Source organism: Dermacentor albipictus, chromosome 6 (genome assembly GCF_038994185.2).
Source record: "Dermacentor albipictus isolate Rhodes 1998 colony chromosome 6, USDA_Dalb.pri_finalv2, whole genome shotgun sequence".
NCBI lineage: Eukaryota > Metazoa > Arthropoda > Arachnida > Ixodida > Ixodidae > Dermacentor > Dermacentor albipictus.
Genome location: NC_091826.1, coordinates 23,689,851 through 23,715,291, shown reverse-complemented (window position 1 = coordinate 23,715,291; position 25,441 = coordinate 23,689,851). Strand labels below are relative to the sequence as shown.

The 25,441-nt window shown below is 46.6% G+C and overlaps 1 long non-coding RNA gene across 2 annotated transcripts in view; it reads right to left on the bottom strand.

Moving 5' to 3' along the window:
* The window catches only part of LOC139060896 (uncharacterized), a 67,761-nt gene that overhangs the window by 27,570 nt on the left and 14,750 nt on the right, over positions 1-25,441 (bottom strand). For both annotated transcript variants that reach the window (XR_011515077.1, XR_011515078.1), the window contains exon 2: positions 1,056-1,190. This is a non-coding gene — a long non-coding RNA (uncharacterized lncRNA). The remainder of the gene's footprint in view (positions 1-1,055; positions 1,191-25,441) is intronic.

Sequence of the window (25,441 nt, the reverse complement as noted above, 5' to 3'; positions counted from 1 at the left end):
TTCTTGTGAATACGGGTCCTGAATTACAGGTTGAGTGCCCACACCTTGAGAATACACAGCTTTTCCTTGTGGCCTGTTGGCTTTTGAGGACAGCTGTACCTGAGTGTTTTGTAAACCTAATAGATGGTATCTCTGGGTGAGCCAGAACCCATAAGCAAGATAGATAGCACTGAAAAGCGACGGGGACATTATCGACAATAAGAAGTAGAATTTAAAATTTTGGTACTTAACGTTCTAAAAAGTTCGGCAGCATGTTAGACTCCTGTGACACGTGAAAGTGAAAGGCTGCTGCATACGCGGTAGTGCATTAATCTATGCGATCGGATATGGGTCAGACTATATATGTCCGGATATGTCTGGAGACGTATACACACACTTGCGTAGCATTGACGCTCCTGTGGAGAGGCCGGAGTACATGCGCATCTGCTCCCGCGCGTTGTTTTCCCGCTCCGCATCCCAGTAGTCCATTCTTTTGGCGTCGTAGACACAAGGGTGTTGCTGGACGGCGTCCAGAAACTTTTCGATTTCGGAGCCGCGCAGGTCGGGCACGCTTTCTTGCGAAGGGGCCATCTCGTTCTGGCTCAGCCCGCCGAGTAGCGAGTATCTACCTCGACGAGAGAGGGCGCTAGGCGCTAACTTGCTCTAAAGCCCCTAAAGTAGCGCCATTCACTTCCCTCCTCCTCCGCTCGGCGCGGCCTCGACGGTGGCGCCGCCGGTGGTGGGCCTCCCGTAGCAGACGACGGCTAACACGCTACGGGAGGAAATCCGCGGAAAAGTTCGTTCGAGTCCTGCGGAGCAGTTTTTTCAATCTAGATCTTGCTTTGTCAGTCGGTAACTGGCCTTAAGAATGTCGTGTCGGATTTGCGGAAGAAATAGAGAAAAGCACCATTATTCAAGGCGCATTTAAGGCGTAAAGCGCGCGCACGTTGAAAGTTCGTGTTGCTGAAACACGACACAAGCACGCGGTGTGCTCAGACACGCGAGTAATTACCAGAGTTTCAGGTTTTGACAGCGTGAAAGTATGTGCACGTGATTTCGTAGGTTAATTTACGTACCTGCAGAATGCTTTTGTTCGGCCGGCGCGTGAGAGATTCCGCCTGTCTGCGGTCAGCAATGCCTGGCAGCAGGGCCGTTTCTGTTCCGCGCCTTTTACAGACGTACGTAGCTCATGCACAGGTTGTGGTGGCCATCTGCAACGTTTTCACACATAGGCGGTATAGATAATTTGAACAACGTACCAGCATATGAAATCGTTATTTATTTATTACAGTGCAAATGGTTAGAATTTGATAGAAAAAAAAGAAGGAACTTGATGGGACAACTGGAAAGAGGTTCTGAAAATAATTATCCCCCTCCCCTCATTGGCACCAGCAACACTCTTGTTGAACTGCTAATTTTATCTCTGTATGCTACGTGTGTCTGTATTCTTTTGCGTTGTAAGTTTTCACAAGGAAGCAGTGTTCCGTTAACTGGAACAATCAAGGCACACAAGACAGAAAAAAAGTTGATTCTTGGGTTTTACATCCCAACACCACGATCTCATAAGGCACGACATAATGGGGGCTCCGGATTAATTTTTTTTCCAGCTGGGGTTCTTTAACGCGCCGCCCAATGCACTGGACACGGGCCCGTTTTGACACGGGCGTCAAAAGAAGAGCCGTGGCACTTACTTCACAAAGCCGCGCGTTCTTTGCCACTTGCTCGAAGTCAGCCCGCCCGATCTTGTGAATCCACACTTTTCTTCGTTTTGCGTTGCGCCCGGCGGATGGTAAAGCAAAAAGCTTTTTGCCGTCACTGGGTCTGTTGTGGCAACCGTAGGCGCAGCAGCACGGCATCGCAATTAAGCACTCGGCCCTAACACATTGTATAAAACTACCGCGCTCCTTCAAACCGCCTGCCGTAGTTTCGTCGCGTAGGCCCAAGAATGGGGGTCGCAGCGCGCTGGAAAGAAAAGATATACAAAAGCGCGGCGCCTGCTCTGCGCCGGAAAGAAAAAAATATACAAAAGCGCGGGGCATGCTTTCACGTGACACAGATTGGCCAATGGGGGAGCGCAGGAGGCTGGGGCGACAGGAGGGGTGGAGGAGGAAGCGCCTGGGTGAGCGGGGTGGCGGAAAGATCTAAGAATGGCGCTACTTTTGGAAAATTGAGGGGCTTTAACTTGCTCGGCGCAGTCGGCGCGAAATGCAGTCGGTTGCATTCGGCGCCGGACGACGTCTGAGCGCGCCTGTCTTCGAAAAGCCTAGGAAAGTTGCGTTTAGACAGAGAGTGGATGTTGCTGGCCTGACTGGGTCAGAAAAGTCCCAACCTACGCGCTTCAGAGATTAAACTATCAATCGCAGTTAAGCGATATGCTTCGTCAGAATACATGCGCAACATTCTGTAGAACAGTGAAAATTTCACATTACCGCACAACATTTACGACAGCAAGCTTGACCGCAAACAGTTTACAAAGACGGCGCCGAATACAACACACGAAGAAGGAAGACACGAGACAAGCACGTAGGCGCTGCCTACGTGCTTGTCTCGTGTCTCCCTTCTTCGTGTGTTTTATTCGGCGCCGTCTTTGTAATCATGCTTAACCAACTAGCCGACCAGCACATGCGCAAACCATTACCGCATTAAGTTGCCGCAAACGTTTAGATTACCTCACAACAAAAACAGAAGGAAATTATTTGTTTTTATTAAATAACAAATTGCGATTATTCATGGAGCAAGCTCCTCTCCTCCCACATCGTATTGAAAATTGAAACGATGTTCACTTGTAAAAAGCAACAGAAAAACCAAATATTGGAGAAGGCGTACTATAAATCAAGTTTACGTGGCAGCTGCATCTGCAGTTGTGGTACATGCTGCTAGGTTTAGTACTCGACGTACCTGCAAACTTTTACCATTCTATAGTAAAATGCGCGCTCCTTGGAGCTCGTTTACGACTGTTATATTGGCACTAATAGATTTACGATCTACGGCGGTCGTGCCGGTGGACGCGCGTTCCCTCCTCCCCCCTCCCCCCCCCCCCCCCCCGCCCGGCCGTTGTATATTGAAGTCCGCCGCGCGCTGTGTTTCCCCGGCTTAGTTCGTGTTGATGCGACAGGCAACACGAAGGTCAATTCACTCTCTGCTGCTGCCGGTCTTCCTCACTGCAGCGCTTTTACAGGGAGTTTCCGCGGTCACCAAGTGAGATATGTTCATCTTCGCTTGTGCGCGCGTGACACCATGCTTGTTACTTTAATTAGTATTCCTATGTTTACAAGTTTGTGCGGCCCATATAACTACTATCCGCATTTCGTATAGCCATCCACTAATTTGGTGCTTCGCCTTGCGGGCGAAACTGCGACCTCTTTCATTAGGTTCCAGTTTAGGTTAATATATTGCCACGACAAACTTGGTGACATTCAAGTTGCGCGCCCTTTGCATTGGGCACTGTGCACGCCTTAACAGTGGCGTTGTTCGGCAACAACAGGCAGCGATCTTCGTGGCACGGGCAGCCAGTTGGACCCGGCTCGCATGCGCCACGCGCACGAGGTGTCACGCGAGGAGAAGAGAAAGACGGTTCGAGCCCAGCTTGAGAACACGACTGCCGCGGACTGCTGCACGACCTCAGTGACTTTTACTTGTGGGCACAAGTGCGCCTTTAATAAATATCCTTGCTTTACTAACATCGTTACAATATGGTTAAAAAGAAACAGGACAGTCCCCGGCCGACTTCTCAGCCTGATTTTTCGGACCTGCTCGGGATAACAGCTTCCACTTACATATATTATGATGAACAAAATATTATGGCCCGTACGTGAATTCTTCATGAATAAACATGCGAAAACTTATTGCCCTTTGCCTCTGGCGCAGATCATTCTTGCCGCAAGTATGTGGAGCAGAATGCCTGTTCATAGCGTCTCTACAGAACACGCTTTCAAAATCGTGTAGCACGTACTGAGCTATAGAAAGCTGTATCGGGAGTTTTTTATGTCGCGCTACAATTTTCTCATTGACACTTTTAATCTCAATATAATGTTTGAGAAGCGGATTAATCAATTGAGACTAATTATCTAATTAGGCTGAATGAACAAAGTAGTTTGAGTATCTCCAAGCAACGTCAAACAACATTACCTTTGCTCTGTCCAGCATCGCGGCATTCGCATAAATTTAATCTTAAGCTAAAGTTAGCTGGGACACCCTGTATGTGCATGTTACGTAGGTATACTACGCATAAGCATGAACGGCTTGTACAAGTGCCTCGGCACTCAGGCAAAGAAACACTTTGCCTGAGTGAAACTGCTTACAACATAGGTTTCTTACGACATTGATCTAGCAACCTCACCGCGGATTAGGTATGCGGCCAAGTAATTACTGCAACCATTGTAAATAGGGCTTTGGACACCACACAACCTAAAGGAAGTATACTCACACGAGGCTCAAGAGCCTACCCATACAATGCAGAGGATACATCATGTAAGGTTCCTAACAGCGCAACACAAGACTCGGACAAAGGGAAGGTAAAAATGAAAACGCGGAGCTGCAGCATACATAATATATGCTGACGTTACTCATGTGAAGTTCTTACGTCAGGGTTAGCTGTACCCATGACCTCCGAAATTTCTGTATATATATATATATATATATATATATATATATATATATATATATATATATATATATATATATATATATATATATATATATATATATATATATATATATATATATATATATATAGCGTGTTCACAAATCAAGCCATATGTAACGATCGATTCACCGAAGGCCTAATAATATGCCAACGTTTTGACGCCTATATCGCATAAGTAAAGGAACGCCTACAGGTGTTCACCCACTAATTCTAACCGTCATTAAATTTGTTCTCTGTGATGATGCCATGATAGCGGTGCTATTGGAATATAGACCTAATGATGATAATAATAATTAGATCCGCTGCATGACATGCATAGTTAAAAGCACTATTAGGTAAATAAATTAGATATGTTTTATGGGGATTGTGAAAACAGAACATATTTCTCTTAAATTTATTAATAAAGATTCCGTCTTGAGTGAACCAGTCTAACAAACATGTTATATCGTCTTGCATAACAAAACCTCCTTCGTTGTAGTTTTTCGTCGGTAATGCAATCGTAGCGTCGGCCGCGTAGAGATATATTTCTATTAAGTGATAGTATGAGAAGTTCGTTAGTGTCAAGTACAATTACCTTAAAGTATAATGGTCATATGCCGCTTTCGAACGCCTGTGTAATTATGTTCTGGAACATCTGTGATTAAATGGCACTACTGACACTGCGGGCATGCATCGTCATGCATAAGATGCTCCCTACTCTTCCAGAATTTAAACTTTGTGGCACGATTAGTTCTTTCAAGAAACTGGGCAAATTTCTCATAGTTATGCTTATCAAGCTCTGGTACGCTTGCATAAGTAATTTCCTGCAAAAGGTGTAACTGACCTGCAGTCTTACAATTGCCAGAGACTTGGCCATTTAGCGAAGTATTGCAGAGGAAACATACGTTGTAAATTAAGTATGTGCAGAACATCACCATTGCAAGGACTGCAATTCACTACAACCAGCGTGCGGGAATTGGACTGGTTCCTACGCCGCATCGTTTTCTGGTTGCCCACAGAAAATGACAGCTTCGCGATAAGGCCAACACGAGCTTCTTAATGCTCACAGCAGCCTGTGGTCCTGCCCGCCTCACCTTAAGCACCATCAATCCAGAGTACGAGAACGAAAATCATGAAAGTCACCGCAAGCGAGATGTATCGACACCCAGTTACACTATGGTTGTAAAATTTGGGGGGGGGGGGGGATGGAGACAGGTCTCAGGGCCTCTGTCGACTCTCGAATCTCGTGGTCCAAAACCTCGACAAGACCTTTCGAGTCAATCAAGTGGTTCTGCGACTCATCTATGTGGCGCTTGGCAACACACAAAGGGAACGTCGCAACCAGGACAGGAGAGAAGCGATTCCTGCACGAAGACTCGCGATGTTAGGAAGGACGAGTAGGGAACACTGTAACGAACAAGAGAGAGAGAACACGGGCGAGCTTTGCTTTCTCGATAGTGAAACTCATTCTTCCAATGCTGTTCCCAATTTCCGCAGGCGAATAGTCTTTCTGAAATTAAAACGATCTTCTGGCCGGAGCATTTGGTGCTTCAAAACACTCTCTGTGAGACGCCAAAACTGCAGTGGCACGATTTCGACAGAATGTCTTCGCATTACAAAATTACTTGTATTTGCTAACTGAATTAAAGAAATTATAAATTAATGGCAAGAAAATGGACGATCCCTAGTCTTCGCATTACGCATTACTTAATGCGAAGACGTGGGATCGTTCCCCACCTACGACAAGTTGTTTACTCATCCACTTTCATCGCCATTAATTCATCATTTCCTTAATTCAATCAGTAAGTACAAGTAATTTCCCCTACGCTGTTCATGGCGTCTTTGTTGGCTTCTGATTACATGATTAATAAAAATTGGCCCCGCCGGTTAACCCCTTTCTTCTCGTCGATACTAAGCAGGCTTTTGATATAGCAAGTCAAATCTATACTTTACACGGCCAGCTTTAGCTAGGCATATCGGGCCGGTCTTTGCGTTGGATCGTAGATAATATAAAGGAAGGATAACGCCACGTTTGCGAGTCTAGTCTAGTCCTGTTTGCACGACGCGGAGCTTCGCAAGCCGTTGTGTGGGCTCTTCTCGCGGAGTAGGCACTAATGTAGGTACATGATTCAAAGCATAAGGTGCATTTCCCTGTCTCTTACGATGAGATTATTTGTATGCACGGCGCATCCAAGCTGCATGTTGCCTCGTTGTGTTTAGAATCGTCCTTAGTCTTTTTTTTCTTCGATGTGGCTAGCTCACTTTCTTTTCTTGAGGAGGAATTCTACAGAGATGAAGAATGCTCCTTAACGAATTCAGTTCGTTCGCATAGGTTTTTTTTCTTCCATAATCAAACAGTACTGTTAAACACAATGCTTGATCTCATGTGTTCGATACGGTAGGGATAGCTTCGGGAGATACTAATTTTACAATGTATCAAATTCGGATATCTTTTTTAATTTTGTATGCAGAAAAAGTTGGCCGTAGGCGCATATAAGAACCGATTGGTTTCTCCCACATACACTGCGCTCCTGCATGCACATGGCGAATCTTCCAATAGGCCGGTGACCAAAGAAGTTGCAGCGGTGACAGTGTCTGCGGTAGCATGACAGCATTATGTTGCGTGATAACAAGCTATGGTCAACGAACCGGAGAGTGCAAACCGAAACCTGGACTCGGGGGAAAATGCTCGACAGCACAATCCTCGAACAGCAAACACAACAAGTATAACCTTCTTCACAGAGACGCCTGCCCCTGCCGACCACGTAAGTGTACTGAACTTATTGGCTTTTACCGAAAGGGGCAGTTATATTCGGCACCAAGTCAACGATTAGCACACGAACTATTTTTAGTTTATTATCTTCCTATCGCCTTGTCTAAAGTTATAATTACCGGACGCTGGAGCTTCAGCATGAGATAGTGCTATATTTGCGAATAGCACTAGCGGTTAACCGTGAGATGAAGCTTCCGAATGCATTCTGGTACATCTACACTCTGCTAAATGTGGCTTCTCAATATTCTGTCGGTGGCGGTGACTTCTACAAAGCACGGTTGCTAAAAACATATAAGATTAGGTAGCGTCTCAGTCGATATTTTCGGTAAGGTAACGCTTTCCTAGCAAATGGTCTCGGAGGTCTCGGAGCCGGGCGCGCAGCAAAACCCCCGGGGCGAGCCGTAGCCGTTCGAGCTCTCGGCGTCAGAAGCAAGCCGGCCAGCAAGATTCGGACCTACCTGACAAGGTGAGCTGGGCAGATGCGGTTAAGGGCTCGCTGAGACGCAAGGCTCAGGGAGCTACTGCCTCAGAACCCAATAATAAGAGGGACCCCAGGGATGTGGCATTAAAAGAAATGCAGCGCGAAAACGCACAATTTCGTACGGTCGTGCTACAATTAACCCAAGAAATTCGAGAGATTAAACAGTCGATGGCGCAGACATCTATACCTAAACCTCCCTTAGACCCGACTACCGTCACGAACGGTAACGACAGTGCGGCGCCGCCCACAAAGAAACGCGCGGCGGCCAGTTCCGAGTCTCAACAGCTCGAGAACCTCGAATCAGCAGTAAGTGATTGGCGCAAAGCACATGCCACGATAAATGACTGGCGGAAAGAACAAGAAGAAATGAGGAAGCTGCTTTCAGATATTCAAACCGGGATCCGCAACATCGGCGTTGCGGTCAATAACCTCACTGCTCGAACAGACAGGGCTGAAATCCATATAGACAAAATCAAGACTCACATAGGCCTTCGCCCAGGCATGGAAATGATGCCCACCATGGGCCCTACAGTCATTCACCCCAGCCCTATTTCAGGTAACGCACAAGTACAGCACCACGATGGCCAGCCCCACTAACGAGCTCGTGGTGTGGCAGTGGAACTGTCGGGGCTTCACTAAGAAGCAACCACTGCTGCAACAATACGACCGACACGCGCAACCCAAACCCGACATCATAATGATACAAGAAACAGCAGGTACCGTACCAAAGCTTCCAGGTTACACTGCGCATGCCTCGCCGATTCCCGTTGATCGCGGACTTGCAATTTTAATTCGGAAAGGGACAGTAGTGCAAGAACACAGCGTAAGCGGCACACATGCGGAAAACATGCTTGTAGAGCTCCTTCCCAATGGAACACGCAACCACAGTGTATTTCTCCTCAACGTATATAGTAATCCGGCTCACTCACGGGCTCGTTTCCTCTCTCTCTTCCGAGGGGCGCTTGCCTTGGCGGGAGCAAACCCGTTTCTGGTGGGGGGAGATTTTAACGCCCCGAACGAGGCCTGGGGCTATGGCTACACTACCGCCAAAGGTCGACGCCTGTGGCAGGACCTACATGATGCCGAATTAACTCTTATTAGCGATCCCACGGCGCCGACTCGCACGGGCACCTCTACGGCACGGGACACGACACCAGACCTGACGGCGGTCCGTATCATCCCTCAAGCAATGTGGCGCAATACCTTTGAAGATCTCGGTATTGACCACACGATCATAGAAACACGAATTCCTCAGGCGGGTACACCCCCTTTTCCTAAGCTATTCAAATGGACGGACTGGGACAAATTCCGAAAGCAGCGAGCTGAACAGAGAGGTGAGGAGGACATCGATGACATCGAGGCACGGATGGAGACGCTCAACGACGACATGAACAAGGCGACGCAGACGCTCGCACCCGAAGTCCAGGTTGACAAGATCGACAGCCGACTAGCCCACCTCTGGGAAGCCAAGACGTCACTAAACGCAAGATGGAAAAAGCAAAGGCACAACCGGAAGCTTCGTAAGAAGATCACACATATCAATCGCCAGCTGGAAGAACATTGCCGGACCTTAAGCCACCAACAGTGGTATGACATCTGCAACGCGGTCGATGGGCAGCTCCACAATGGCAGCACGTGGCGTCTCCTTCATCACTTCTTGGGGGAAACGCAGAGCAAGTCTGCTCAGCAAGCAAACCTGCAACGCCTTTTGCACAAGGAACAGGCTACCACGAGTGATCACCAGCTCGTGACACGCCTGCTAGCCAAGTACTTCCCGCAACGGCCCGATGTTCAACACGGAGATTACACTGGAGAGACAAATGCGATACTCGATGAAGAATTTCACGAGTCAGAGATCCGCGCAGCTCTCCACGACCTTAATGGCAAATCAGCACCTGGTCCCGACAAGGTTACGAACAAGACTCTAAGAAACCTCGATGATGCCTCGATAACCACTCTTACGGCATACATCAACAAATGCTGGCGAGCAGGTTGCATCCCAGAGGCGTGAAAACGCTCTAAAGCAGTCCTGATACCGAAGCCAGGCAAGCCGTCCAGCCTCGATCACTTGCGGCCCATTTCCCTCACATCCTGCGTTGGCAAGGTGATGGAGCACGCGTTCCTCTCCCGCATCAACCACCACCTCGAGGACACTGGAGCCTACCCACCCACTATGGTGGGCTTCCGGCCACACCTCTCCACTCAAGACGTCATGCTCCAGCTCTACCACCAGATTATCAATGACCCAACTAGTGGCAACCGGGCCATCCTCAGCCTAGATTTGGAAAAGGCATTTGACAATGTAGCACATGCAGCAATCCTGAGCTGCATAAACAAGCTCAACTTGGGTGAGCGAAGCTACAACTATGTCAGAGACTTCCTGTCGCGCCGCACAGCCACCCTCGCGGTCGGCAGCATGACATCCGACGAACATACACTAGGAAGCACCGGCACTCCTCAAGGATCGATCATATCCCCGCTCCTTTTCAACCTCGTGATGCTGGGTCTCCCGGCCTACCTCGAAGAGATCGATGGCCTCCATCACGCCTTGTACGCAGATGACATCACCCTGTGGGTCAACAAGGGCAGTGACGGTCAGATAGAATGTACCTTACAAGCAGTGGTCTCTGCAGTCGAAACCTACCTCCAAGACACAGGTCTACGACTATCTCCACTGAAATCGGAGCTGCTCGTCTACCGCTCGCGCTGCCGGCCCAAGCCTACAGCCGAATCGCGCCAATGTGACGACATAATCCTCTATACGCAAGACGGCTCCTGCATTCCCCGAGTCCCGAAGATACGCATCCTAGGCATGCATATAACAGCGAAAGGGTCAAACACAGAAGCTATTCGCAAAATCGAAGGCAAAGTTACAGCGGCTACCCGCCTGATCAAACGCATTACAAACAAGCACACGGGCATGAAGGAGGACAGTGTCATGCGCCTTATACACTCTTTCGCAATCAGTCACATCGCTTATGTGGCTGCCTTCCACAACTGGAATGTCACTGAAAGGGAGAAAATCGACACCCTTATACGCAAGACTTACAAGATCACCCTTGGCCTACTGGAGTCCACAAGCACTGCTCGTCTGCTACAGCTGGGGGTATACAACACGCTTGAGGAAATTGTGGATGCGCAAAGAACCTCTCAACTCGAACGCATGTCTCTGACAGCCACGGGCCGGTACATCCTGCAGAAACTCGGCTTCAACTACCACGTCCAACACGGTCAGAAACAGGTCATTCCACCTGACCTCAGTGACACGCTGATTGTCGCCCCTATACCTCGAAACATGCACCCCGAATTTAATCGGGGCCGACGCCAGGCCCGTGCCAAGGCACTGCTGCGCTCCTTGGGTAGAAAGAGGACTACGCGCTTTGTAGACGCCGCAGAATACACACGAGAACACCGGTTCACGGCGGTAGTCGTAGACGTTAGCTCCCGGCTTACGCACGCGTGTAGTGTCGCAACGGAATACCCCGAAACAGCAGAAGAGGTAGCAATTGCGCTGGCGCTTACCGACCCCCTCTGCGAGGTAGTTTTTAGCGACTCACAATCCGCAGTTCGCAAGTACGCGCGGGGGCGCATTTCCTCCGAAGCTCTCCAGATTCTAAGGAAAGCTGGTCGACACCACTTCGATAACACCGCCATCATATGGTTTCCAGCGCACGTCGCCACCCCCACCGATGAGGGCCTCATTAACTTGAACGAGGTAGCACACCGCTCTGCGCGAGAACTGACCCGCCGCGCGAGAACTGACCCGCCGCGCAGAATCGAGAATCGGAGACCGCCTCTTCGAGTTCGGAACTGCTGACTCAAAACACGCGAGAACGCCTGGTCAGGTACAATGACATCACCAAGCACTACCAGCTAGGCAGGCGGTTGCTGCCCCCACCTCACCCCATGCTGAGACGTCGCCAGGCAGTCATCTGGCGACAATTGCAAACACAAACATTGCCCAGTCCGGTGCGATTGCAGCACATTTTCCCCGCGCAATACCCGACTGCTCTTTGCAAATTATGTCAGGCAACTAGAGCGACGCTGTCACACATGTTGTGGGAGTGTCGGGTTACATCAGCTACAATGGCAGTAGCTCCGGAGGCTCTTGCGTCGAAGTGGGCCGCCGCTCTGCGCAGCTCCAACCTCAAGACACAAGAGTGGGCTGTCCGGCAAGTACGAGAGGCGGCGACGAGGCAAGGCCTCGAAGTCCCCTCATGGGAGACCTGAGCCCGGGTCGTCAAATTTGCCGGATTCAGAATAAAGTTGTTTCCATCCATCCTAGATCATGCCGAAGTAAGACCTATGAGAATACAAAACTTGAATGCGCATTTCCTATTCTACAGTGTTTGCGACACCGGGGAGCTCATTTTTAAGACCCTTCGGATTTGTGAGCTACTACTGGTTTGCACTCGGTTACGCCGCGGTGCCTCGACTGCAGTTAGCATGCCCACGTAACAAGGGTACGTTCGCGTTTCCAAGTTTGGTGAAGCGCACGGAATCCTTGAGCGTTGCAACCATATTGAATAAAAACAAAATTTCAGGGTCTCTTAGGTTCTCTCTTAGGAGGTGAACGGCGAAAGCCTACTCTTCCTCCTTTTACCATTCGCCTCTTTCTCTTTGCCTCTTTCCTTTCTCTTCTTTCTTTTAGTCATTACTGCTCACTACTAAGCATCTTTAGCCATTTGTAATCAATTGTGGTCATATTTAATGAGAGCAGCATTCCGGGCAAGTTGGTAATCCATTACTTAAATGATATTGCGCGACAAAAAATGAAACGGACGTGAGAGAAGACAACACACCGCTAGGTGTGTCGTCTTCTCTCACATCCATGTCGTTTTTTGTCGCGCAATATCATTTAAGTAGTGGTCATATTGTTTACTACATCGATAGCTGCTATATGCGCTCACATCCCTACTCGTTTTGATGTCCGCCGGTGTCCGTCTCTGGAATACCAGAATGCAACGCGATATTTTTTCACAAAGAAAAAAAAGGAAACAATGAAAGTCGCACTGTCGTGCCAGGATTCCAATTCTGGACCCAGAGTTTGCGAGTCGAAGATTAAACCTAATGGTCAGTCTGCCGGAATAGCTGCAAAGAGTTCTGTGCCTATATGTAGGTTATCTTGAGCGCTCGTTCAATGCACTGGCTGACGCCACGCTCTGGTGCTTATCCATCAACAGGCGCCGAGGCGAAATATTATAAGCGACGCCTGTGGCAAGAAGTGAAATACGTTTCGGCTATTCGCATACTTGAATAGTGTATCCTAGATGAGGTCTGCCTGTATTTTTTTTTTTTTTAGATTAGTGGGCGCTGTCATCTTGGGCCGTTACAAGACTGATTCCCCATGTTTGTTCGCAGTCGCGTCATATTAACATGGTCATGGAACACCGAAAGCACAGTACAATTAACCATTTTAATTCATATTTGTATTGGCTGTAGTACCGTGCATTCAGTTTTTACAGAAAAATAATGGCAGTGTTAATAGTTCACGATAGCAACGCTTTTCCTGTGTAGGAACGTTTGAGCAATGCATCGAAGGATCTAGCAGCCTGGAAAACTTGGAAAAAATCATGGAATTGTTAGGGAATGCTTAATTTGGACGAGTAAATTCCCGAAAAGTTACTGATTAAACTGCCGAAGTTTCAATTCGTGTAGGGTATTGGTTACATGCAAAAATTATTAGGCTCGCTCCAGCAGCACAAGTCGGCTTTCCTGTACGATAATTCTGTCTTCGGTCATCATACTGAAGGAATTGACTCGTAAATTAGGCGCAGCACTGGGTTCCAGCTGCGTCGGCAGATAGGCATAACGTGGTCCTTGTGACGAAGGACGAGACGAGTATAGGCGGCACATATAGGTGCACACAGCGGCCTACTCGTATTTTTCCTTCTTCAGTTCGCGCCCTTCAACTTTCGGTATGATCTAGAACCAACTGGAACCTCCAACAAGCCATATGGCCGCTGCAACTGTTAGTTCTGCGTACCGATAGTTGACGTTGTCTTCGATTAAGTACGGCTTTGCATGTCTTTCTCTCTGGCGTTTCGGAATTGTGTGAACTGCAAGACGCTTACGGACTGGATCGAGCTCTCTAATAATGTGTGTCCATGCTATTTAAATGTACTACGTACCTGGTTAATATACTTAAATGGTTGTCGTCTTGAATTTGTTTGAGTGGATTTAGAAAACATTCCGCAGACTTTAGGGGATTTCGAATGTTGCTTCAGCGCAAGGTATGAAGGAGGAAACAGGAACAGAACGAGGAGGCAATGCTGGGCACGAGGCATCCTAATAATGAGGCAGAATACGCACGTTCCAGCAGGTCAGCCATAGGCCTAACACTAGAATTTGCAAATAAACGAAAATTGAAGCATTTCTCGCAAGGTCCAGCGTTGCGTACCATGCAAGAAATTTACTTCTCAACATGTTGGCTCAGAAACAGCTTTCCATACGGCTTCACTTAGAACTAGATGTTGCAAGAATAGGAAAAATATATTCGCTTGAGTTTACTTAAACGCAAGCAGCAGGTATCTCCAATCTGTCACTATTTGCAGGAATTAACGCCTCGTGATGTTTTTGGTAATTGCATTGAACCGTATATTCTACCTATGTAAATATTCGAGAATGTCGAATTTTTTTTAGGGATCGAATAAATTAAGACCGGAACTATTCGAGTCACATTCAGAATAACAATTATTAGAATAACCTCATTTACAAAAACGTAAATTTTGTTCTTTAATTCCTCGTATTTGGGAGCCGTTGGCTTCTTCGTTCGCTACTTCCTTAAGCGAAGGCACTCATCGTCGTACTTTTGTAGTTACTCATGTTCGTTGTTCTTCATTGCAGCACTCGTGTGTCGCTTGACTCCACCGCCACCCTACTTAGGCATTTGCGAGCACTGATGGAGAACGAACATCCGGGTGAAGAATAACTAGCCTAGACTACAGCTTGAAGTGCACAACTTGTGGTTCAAGAATTAAAATAACACTCTGCTTGTGCTGCCCGTTTTTATTGTTTTTATTCGGAATTGTGGCAAATAAATGCTTAACTGAAAATTAATTTATAAAAGAGAAAAGAATCCGTATTTGGACGAAATTTCCCTTTTACGTAAATCGTGCAGATCCCACGCCCTGTGGGAATCGACATAAGCAAAGTTTTGTTAAAACCGGCAATAGGAAACTTGGCATCGCGATCACTTAGCGGATTTCGACGAGGAACGCGTCACGTAACCGTCCTCAGCCGCTGTGGTGGACCTCGGAGAGCAAGGCAAAATGTTGCAATGTGTTTAAACACAGGCCGCGACATGCTCCACCAGTGCTCCACGGCACCAGCATATAAGCATTTGGAGGCCTCAAATAAAGCTTGATTAAACTTCGCATCCTAACCACAACAATCAATCAATTAATTAACTAATCATTACAGTATGAAAGACACATTATGGGTACAGACAAAAAGCCATTCATCAGGCTTGACGAGGTCTGCACCCCCGAGTACTGGCAGACAAGGCGCAGCACGTCAACAGAAATAAACCGAACAGTGTAATAATAAATAATAATGTTTGGGGTTTTACGTGCCAAAACCACTTTCTGATTATGAGGCACGCCATAGTGGAGGACTCCGGAAATTTTGACCACCTGGGGTTCTTTAACGTGCATCTAAATCTAAGCACACGGGTGTTTTCGCCCCCATCGAAATGCGGCCGCCGTGGCCGGGATTCGATCCCCCGACCTCGTGCTCAGCAGCCCAACACCATAGCCACTGAGCAACCACGGCGGGTGAAGCGAACAGTGCACAAAGTCGGGTGTATTAAGTGTACGGTCTTAAACACGCTACTATTGTCATAAATGCTAGTAAAAAAGCATAATAACAAATCACTGCGTAAAACAATTAAAAAGAAAAAAAGAAACACGCCTGAACACACGACAGGTTCACATGATTACATGAATACTGCATGAGATTACACATTGTGTTGCCGAAAGGAAAAACACTGAGAAAAATACCAACGTCACAGCGCAAAGCATGTCAGGTTTATTAACTGTACGGTATGAGCCATTCATTGGTACGAGGAAACAAACGTCATAATCATCAGCTATCATCATCAGCAATGACTTGAGAATCGCCTTTTTTTACAGCTGGCTCGTGTGCGCTCCTCAGAGCAACCGCGCGAACGCGCTCGTGCCACTGTTCACGCGTTCGTCGTCGTCGTCGTCTTCCGTTGCCGCTCATTGCTTTTAAGGGGGTATGAGCCATCCATTGGCAAGAGCAAACTATCGTCATCATCAGCAATGGCTCGAGCATCGTCGACTTCTTCCACAGCTGGCTCCAACCGCTCCAACGCGCTTGCGCTTATGCTCGCACGTTCGTCGTTTTCTTCAACTCGCTCCGTGGCAGCTCATCATTCCAGCGCGGAATTTCATTTCCCTTCTGTCGTCGTAATGGATAGGCCGCGTAAATTTTTTTGTTATTATCTACGGCGATATGAATCATTGCTCGACGGGGGCATGAGCCATACATTGTCATACGTGACGAACGCATCTAATAGCAGGGGTGATGCGAGAATGTACGTTATGAACGAATCGTTACAATGGCCATCGATCAGGACAATAAGTATGTTCATATTTTTGTTCAAAGGCCCGTCACCTCTGGGCAGGACTTTGACAGGACTGTGAAACAGCCTCGCTGCTCGTCCACCTTCAAGGAGTGGAATGGCTCATAATATTTTTTTTTTCATCTGATTGTATGCGCCACGCGAATTGTGTAGTTCCCCCTCCATGGAAGACACGCGGGCGCCAGCGACTACGCTGGAACCTTCCACTAATCACGTGTAAAAGCAGACGCGCTTGACCCGCGGATCTGGTTTTCGACGATCGTCGACACTGCTCGCCGCCATCATTGTGCTTGAGTGTTACTTTTGTTAGGCACAAGTTCGCCCGATAAATAATTCAACGCATAACTCACAGTTTCGACCCTGCGTCGTTCTTGCCCTTCGCTACAACGTGACAACTTTCGCACAAGCAACACTGCAGAGCTAAGACAGCAAAACTCGCAAGAGCTTCTCGATTCGCGTATAATAACGGGTAGCAACAGCATGGTTAAATGTATAATAAGCACGGGGGGTGCAGTAAATAAACTATGGGTGGGCGAATATCAACTGTACACAGCGACTAGGATCTATGGCTAGGTCTGAAAAAAAAATGTGTCCGAGTTGCTGACAAAAAAAATCAAATCATCATGCGGGCCAATCCCGGTGATGGCGAAGAAAGGGTCCAAGCACAGTGGTACGTACCCCTGTGGGCTCGCTAGTCTATGACGATGAATGGCGTGTCGAAACGTCAGTGAATAAGTGTGAAGATTTTTAAACAAAGGAAAAAGCAACAAATGGCATGCAGTAAAGAAAAGAAGAGAAATAGAAAATAGAAACAAAAGGAAAATATCAATAAAAACATGAAACAAACAACGAAGTTATGTGTTTGCGCCTTTATTCAACCAATATAGCATAATCCCCATGTAGTACTTAATATAGGTACTGAGCAATACAGCTCTGCTGGTCTTCCATCTCCGCATAGTGGAAGAGCTCTGGGTTCTTTCGAATACGAATCGAATACAGAGTATCGAATCTTGCATCGAACAGCGAATAGTCAAACGCAAGCGCATATATTTACAACAGGAATACCTATTTCGTGCAATTTGGTGCCACGCCTGTAGGGACTGGTGCAACAAAAAGAGACGGCTATCAGGAACAGATGATCAGTTTCAAACACAATATCACTCGTGCTCATTAGGATACAACTTCTGAGGGGGGGGGGGGGGGAGGATGCCACTCAAATTCCTGAGGGGGGTAGGCAATGCTTTATTGCTCAACTCCTCTTCCAGCGCATTATGCAGCCAAGGGAAAAAGTGGACGTGCAGACTTCCCCTGTGCTGGATATTCCACGGTAATACGACCAGCGCCAGCACGCCGCCGCTGTTCGTATTACAGTTCGTTTTTCCCTTTGCCGCTCCTCGTACTCACGCTGCTCCTAGGAGGCCCTATAAACTATGCGTTGCCTACCTATAGGAGTGCTGCAACGACACTGAAATCGGTTGCTGAACTGTTTTTTTTTACACGTGAAAGGTTAGTGACGTCACACCCCACGCTGGAAGCTGCCGTCGCCGCGGCAGATTGCGCAACAGTAATCTTTACCGGGAAACGTATGCGGGGAGCACTACGTGCATCGCATTGTTATCAGGAGCACCTTATCGTCAATGATGTGGTTTTGATGCCCTCTTCCATCTCATTTACAGCTTTAAATATGATTCGAGTTACAGTAGTTTGCCGTCAGGGGGTGTATCTCATATGGTAGAGCGCTCACTCGCTTACCATGCGAGAGGTACTGGGATCGTCACCCAGCACCTCCACAGCGACACAGCGGCCCGCGAGGTAACGTTTAACATCAACCGACCACTCTCGTCTTACCATAAACGTTGAAGAAATTAGGGTTTAGCCCTCAACATCACGCTAATTATCGTCAATCAAAGCAACCAGCACGGAAAGCTTCGGCTACATCGATTCCCACAGTGCGTGGAATCTGCATATTTTTTCTACCAGCACAGTTCTCGTATTTGTATGATATTTATTTATATTTTAATTAGACTTAGTATATATATATATATATATATATATATATATATATATATATATATATTGTAAGAAGCATTGGTACTCGTGGTTTCTTTGTAAACTTTCTCTAGTATATGCACGTAATTTTTTTCCCAGACACGCCACTCTACGGCATCACTTCATAGATCACGTTATATCCGTGTATTTGTGTGACTATACGTTGCGTATTACTGTGTGTTTCCTAGGTATACTTTGTGGCGCAAAATACATTTCTTGAAAAGGGACAGAAGAAAGGGAGACAGTGAAACGCCAAACTACCAACTCTTTAATGACAGCCTGAACAAACGTATAGAAGAAAATACAACTGGTCATGATAACATACTTTGGATGAAGCACATTTCTGCGGAATATAATACGATAGATGTATCGCTGACACAATCAGACCCTTTCTTTTTAATATAAAACGCTTCCAACAACTCCCTTGCAGTTTGGTCTCCATATTTGCCAAGAATCAATACTTGTTCAAAGCATGGTCAACAACAACAGGCTTTACAGTGCGCAGGAAGATGGGCGTTGTCACACTTGCCGATGCTATTAGCGTGCTCCCTCAGTCTGTCATTATTACAACGTCCCGTTTGTCCGACGTATGACTTGCCGCAATCACGGGGTATCTCGTAGACCACCCCTTCAACGCAGTCCCTGAAATGTTTTGGCGTGCTGCTTCTGGCAGCCCCGCGGCCCCTCGCGTGTGATCCGGGGGCACAATTGAGCTAACTTGTTGGGAGCCGAAAAGACAACCGGAATGCCATATCTGGTAGCTACCTTCTTGAGGTTATGGCTCACACGGTGCACATAAGGTACTACTTCTGGTTTTACTCGCTCCCTTTCCTTCGAGTGCGTTTTCCCACTCGCAGCGGTAGTTTTCAGCTTCTGTAGGAGGGACTCGACCACGGCATTTAAGACAGACTGAGGGTAGCCTGCTTTTTGAAGTCTCTCAAGTTGATGGAAAAAACTCGCCTGCATTACATGCACACATGACTTGCGCAGAGCCGATTCCAGGCAAAGTAAGGCGATTCCACGCTTCCCAGTCTTAGAGTGCGCTGAGTCATATTGTAGCAATTCTTTTTTACCTCGAGGGAGGTACGCACAGGAAACGTGATCCCTCTTAAGTGTTAGGTTAAGGTCTAAAAACTGCAACGAACTGTCCTTCGGAAGCTCGTTAGTAAAAATAAGTCCTTTTGCGTTTGCTCTAAAAACATCTAAAAGCTGCTCAACCATTTCATAGCATGGCAAGGGGCATCTATTGTCAATAACAACTAAAAAATCGCCCACGTATCCAAAAACTGTAAGAACATTAGGATGAGATGAAGTGAAAACACATTGTAGTGCGTGGTCAAAGTAGGATAAAAAAATGTCACATAAGATGGGTGCTACACGTGAACCAATGCAGATGCCCTCTTTCTGCAAAAATGTGCCATGTTCAAAAGTTACGAAGGTGCGGTTGAGATAAGCTTCCAAGAGGGAAACAAAATTCGAAGCCGACATCTTCATTTTAGACACAAAATTAGCTTCACCACTTTCCTCAATGCACTGTTTAACGGCTTTTAGAAGTTCAGTATGCGGAACCGAGCAAAAAAGGTCATTTACATCAACGGAGAACACATAGCCTATTTCTTGGCTGTCACGGAAATATTCAAAAACTTCATCCGAGTTTCTAGTCAAGAAAGGGTCATTGAGTTGAAGAAGCCGCAGGGATTTTAACAAAAAACTGCTGACTTGATATGACGTCGGTGGAAGAATGTGAGATAGCGTCGTGTGTCAGCTGGTTGACGTGCCACTGTAGGCTCTTCTTTTTTTTTTTTACGTGGAAGGGCCTTGGACAACGGGGGGGGGGGGGGGGGGAGTGGGAATTACCTGCTCTGTTGGAGGTCAGTGAACTATCGGTTCTCTGAAAGAGACAGTAAAGTAGCGGCAGAAAATGGTGGTCATGGGAAAAAAAAATTTGTAAAAGGATATAAATAAATTAACGAAAGAAAGGAAAAAACTAACAACCCGATTAGAAATAAAAATAACTAGGTGCTGTTGTCCATAGTTTAAAATTTAGCATAGGGAAAAGATTCTAAAGCACCCTTTGAAACATTTACGCTTATTGGTTGCAATGTCTTCAACTTATGGATGAGGTTATGATTCTCTGTATTTTCTGTCTCGCGCAGAACGGAAAGTTGACTGTAGGATGTAGAGTTTAAGTTGATGAAATTTATGACTTGTTTGGTTGAAATGCTCGGCAACAGCCTCGGAAAACTTTTTGGCTGTGTCCACGCGATGTCCGTTTGCCCTGGCGTTCATTAATTGGCCGATTTCGCCGATATATTGTTCCCTAGAAATATCCGATGTCATTTATATGCTTCAATGTTCCTACTGCTCCCCAAAAAGCAATATCGACTTAGATGCTCCGGGATTTCCAGCTTCGTTTCACGCATAACCACATGCGTCGGATGTATAGACCCAAGAGCATAAAGTCATTACTTCCATACAAGCGTGGCCATGCTAAAATGACAAAATGAGTCGTAGCTACAACGTGTTTGTCGGTCTGCTCTTGAAAAATCCTGTGTACATGAAATGGTAGCGCATTTTAAGCGACAAGTTGAACGTCTAAAAGCAGTGGGATATCTTTCGATTTTATCACCTATTGCTTGCGAAAGTTTGCCTCAGAATATGAAGACCAGGTACGTAAGAAAGAAAAAAGAAACACTGAGAAGAAGCGACAGTAAATTCCATTGAATAAAGGGAAATGAGACATCCACCTGTTCGTAGCAAGGAACGAGCTGAACTGATATGTTCTAGCCTGCTACTCAGCGTTGAGGTAAAAGGGAAAGTGGGTACAAAAGGAGAAGGAGAAAGCAATCATCATAATACGAAAACAAAAGTCATACGTGAATAAAGCATTCACGCAGAAGCTCCTCTGGGAGTTGTCTAAGCACGCGTAAGCATTATGACACTTGCTGATGTCCATGCAGTCCGGTGTCATTATCGATATCGTGAAACTTGATCCAGTCAGTACAAACGACAGCGCTGCGGCGACACGAACTGCTGCGGACGGCGGCGCAATGTGAATTGGTGACGCAAGCAAACTGCTGCAAGTGGCGGCGCCAGGTGCGCCGATAACGTTCCGGTCAATATAAGGCGTTATCGCTCTTTAGCGCCTTATCAATCCGCGTCGAGCCGTTACGAACCGTGACCAACCGTATTCCGGCGGCGGCTGCGCATGACACGGCCGCGCGGGCCGTATCTTAAAAGCGATCTGCGGTGGGGAGAGAGAGCACCGACTGCTGATAGCTTCGTGTGATCTGTGTTCATCATACCTTGCTGGTGAAGCAGCGCACTGACACGGACACAGTGAAGACAAACAGGAAAAGACGGCACTCGCAACTATTTTCGATCGATCGATAGATAGATAGATAGATAGATAGATAGATAGATAGATAGATAGATAGATAGATAGATAGATAGATAGATAGATAGATAGATAGATAGATAGATAGATAGATAGATAGATAGATAGATAGATAGATAGATAGATAGATAGATAGATAGATAGATAGATAGATAGATAGATAGATAGATAGATAGATAGATAGATAGATAGATAGATAGATAGATAGATAGATAGATAGATAGATAGATAGATAGATAGATAGATAGATAGATAGATAGATAGATAGATAGATAGATAGATAGATAGATAGATAGATAGATAGATAGATAGATAGATAGATAGATAGATAGATAGATAGATAGATAGATAGATAGATAGATAGATAGATAGATAGATAGATAGATAGATAGATAGATAGATAGACAGACAGACAGACAGACAGACAGACAGACAGACAGACAGACAGACAGACAGACAGACAGACAGACAGACAGACAGACAGACAGACAGACAGACAGACAGACAGACAGACAGACAGATAGATAGATAGATAGATAGATAGATAGATAGATAGATAGATAGATAGATAGATAGATAGATAGATAGATAGATAGATAGATAGATAGATAGATAGATAGATAGATAGATAGATAGATAGATCTGTGTTCTCGCCGCTTAGTTGGCGCTGAAGCGAGAGGCAGTACGAAGGTGAATTCGCTCGTTGCTCCTGGGCCATACCTTGAAAGCGATCGTCTTATGTGTCGGAAGGACGGAGGGACGGATGGACGATTTTCCTCGTTGGATAAGCATAGAAATGCTTACGCGTTAAAGAAAATTAACTATTAACCGCAAGCACTTATTACACTCGTACATCCAGTTAGAAGTATCTAAAGAAACCCCAGTAACCTTCGTGGTTCACACGTTCAACACACGACTTGTTTATAAAAACTCTGCATTTCTAGTTCGTCAAACATTCTTCACGGCACAGCCGGATCGCCGCTGCAAAACAGAAAGAATTCTCACGGACGGGAGCGGCAGCAACTAGAACACGTGACCATAAAGAAAAACACTCACACACAAACGCGCACTTACACACGCACACACACACACACACACACACACACACACAGACAGACAGACCTCATGGACAGCAGTGAGCGGATGACAAGCGAGAACAGCGGCAGACCGGCCCATCAATCCGCGTGTCACCCATCACGACAGAAGCCCGCTAACGGCAACCGGGTGTGTTCAGGACACTGGCGAGAGGAGGCCGTGACCTAGCGCACACGGACAGCCTTGCGTAACGCAGCGTCGAACAAACGTGGACCGCGAGAGAGAGCGTGAGCCTCGATTGCGACAGGGAGCCGGCTCAGCGAAACTATACATCGGAACTATACGGAGTCGTAACGTCGAAATGTAGGGTTAATTATGAATGATGATACAACGTGCAATCGCAATGGTGGCGTCAATGATGACGTTGCTACTGGCGGGTTTAGATGGCCCGGCAGATTACACCGGCAATTGGTCTACCTGCGTGCGTCAAGTACGTCACCGTCAGTGAGTCGAACAGGGCAGTCTCCCGCGGAGATGCGAGCAGAATTGCACGACCACTTCCTTGGAACATGCAGTAAGCTTCATTTTCTTAAACTGCAGCGAAATATCCCTTTAGCTAAATTGGCTAAAAGTGAGTAATAAATACACCACTGAAGCATTCTTGACAAACCTGCAGGGCTCGTAATTGCCTAATTTATCGTATTAACAGCTTTGTTGTATAGCACGTGAGCTTACGATATGCGCGCGTCTGGTACTACATGACGCACATCCCAGCACGACGTCTCCGATTTTCACCGCGCTGCGGATACCGCCTAATTTCGGAAGTCACTCCAACGAGCCCCGTTGGTTCTCAACGACGTTCTGCGTCATGTGTCACTTCCGTCGAAGCGATATTGGCGGCCTTTTTATTCGATTAGCATTCTTAGGGAACATTATACCCACCTTGCGGTATGCTTGTTTGTCTGTTAGCATGAAACTTGCTTCACATACCCAGTTAGCCAAGCTGTCTACCTGTCTACCTAGCTGTCTAGCTGTCTACCTAAGCTAAGGTATACCGGCTGCCGCCTTGCCGGGCAGACGACATGGGTCCATGGGTGCGTGCCTAAATAGACAACTTGCGGTTGGCTGCTCTCTCGCCTATACACTGTAAAATAATTTACACCATTAAAAGTTAAAAAGGTTGCAAATGTGTCTACACTCTTGAGCAAAATTACACCCTTTTGCCACACAACAATAATCGCCATCTGTCTTGTCCGCATTTCCCTTCTTTAACGCGGCGAACCCGGTACTTCCACGTCACGAACGGCATGCCCATTATCAGCATGACAGAGCATTCTCGACAGGAAAGTAGCGAACGCAGCGTTTTCAAGGAAGGAAGCGCAAGCAAGACAGATGACAATTATTGTTGTGTGGCAAATATACGCCCCAAACGATGCACATTTCTATAAGAGTGTATAACTCACCCCCTTAGGGTGTTATTTATATAACCGACACCCTAAGGGTGTGAGTTATAGACATATTTACACAATTCTTCACCTTAAGGGGTGTAAATTATTTTACAGTGTAGTAGGCAACTTGGGCCGCTGGGCATGGTGCCAGTGTTTGTATAAATAGAACAATTAACGATACCACGTCAAGTTTTTTAATGAACACTGCACTTGTATACATATCACAACTCTGTCTCGGTCTCGTTGCTTCCATCAACGCAATCATTACAACATCTAAAACATAGCATCACTAATCACAACCCAGCTTGCTATTCGCACTGACGTGGCCTATGATATCCAAAGAATCGATGCGTCGTGATTAATTTGGGTGGACGCGATGCCGCTCCATCGCTGCTATCACCGACAACACCAACTATAAGAAAGTGTGCCACATCCTTATTATGTCATCACACTTATCTCTGTGATGCCATGTGGACCTTGAAAGAATCGACAATAAATAAGTAAACAAATAAATAAAAACTGGCTTTTGCAGTGCTTCTAAGCAAAAAGCTATCCAACAGCTCTTTACGTGTGGACAAGAATTCCCAAAGTTGGCTTCTAATGTTGCTTATTCGGGTGAAAAATAGAGGTGATGGCCACTGTTGAGTCGTAAGCTTCTCCATGAGCAACAAAAAGTCGCAGCTTCGCCCGAAAGGTGGAGCATTGATTGCGATAACAAATTAGCAGACAGCTATATATATGAAGGACAGTAGTTTTATCGGCAGTGTAAACTTGTAAACATTCCCTTACTCGCTAAATTAACAAGCACGGTGTCACGAGCGCACAAGCAAAAATGAACACATCTTACTCGATGACCGCGGAAACACGTTGTGAAAACGCTGGAGTGACGAAGCGCGGCAGCAGCAGCAGCGAGCGAATCGACCTTCGTGCTGCCTCTCGCTTCAACGCGAACTAAGCAGCGAAAACAGAGCACAGGCGAAGCTACACTCTAAAAACAGTTGCACCCTTTGGGGTGTATATTTGTCCCACAACGATAATCGTCATCTG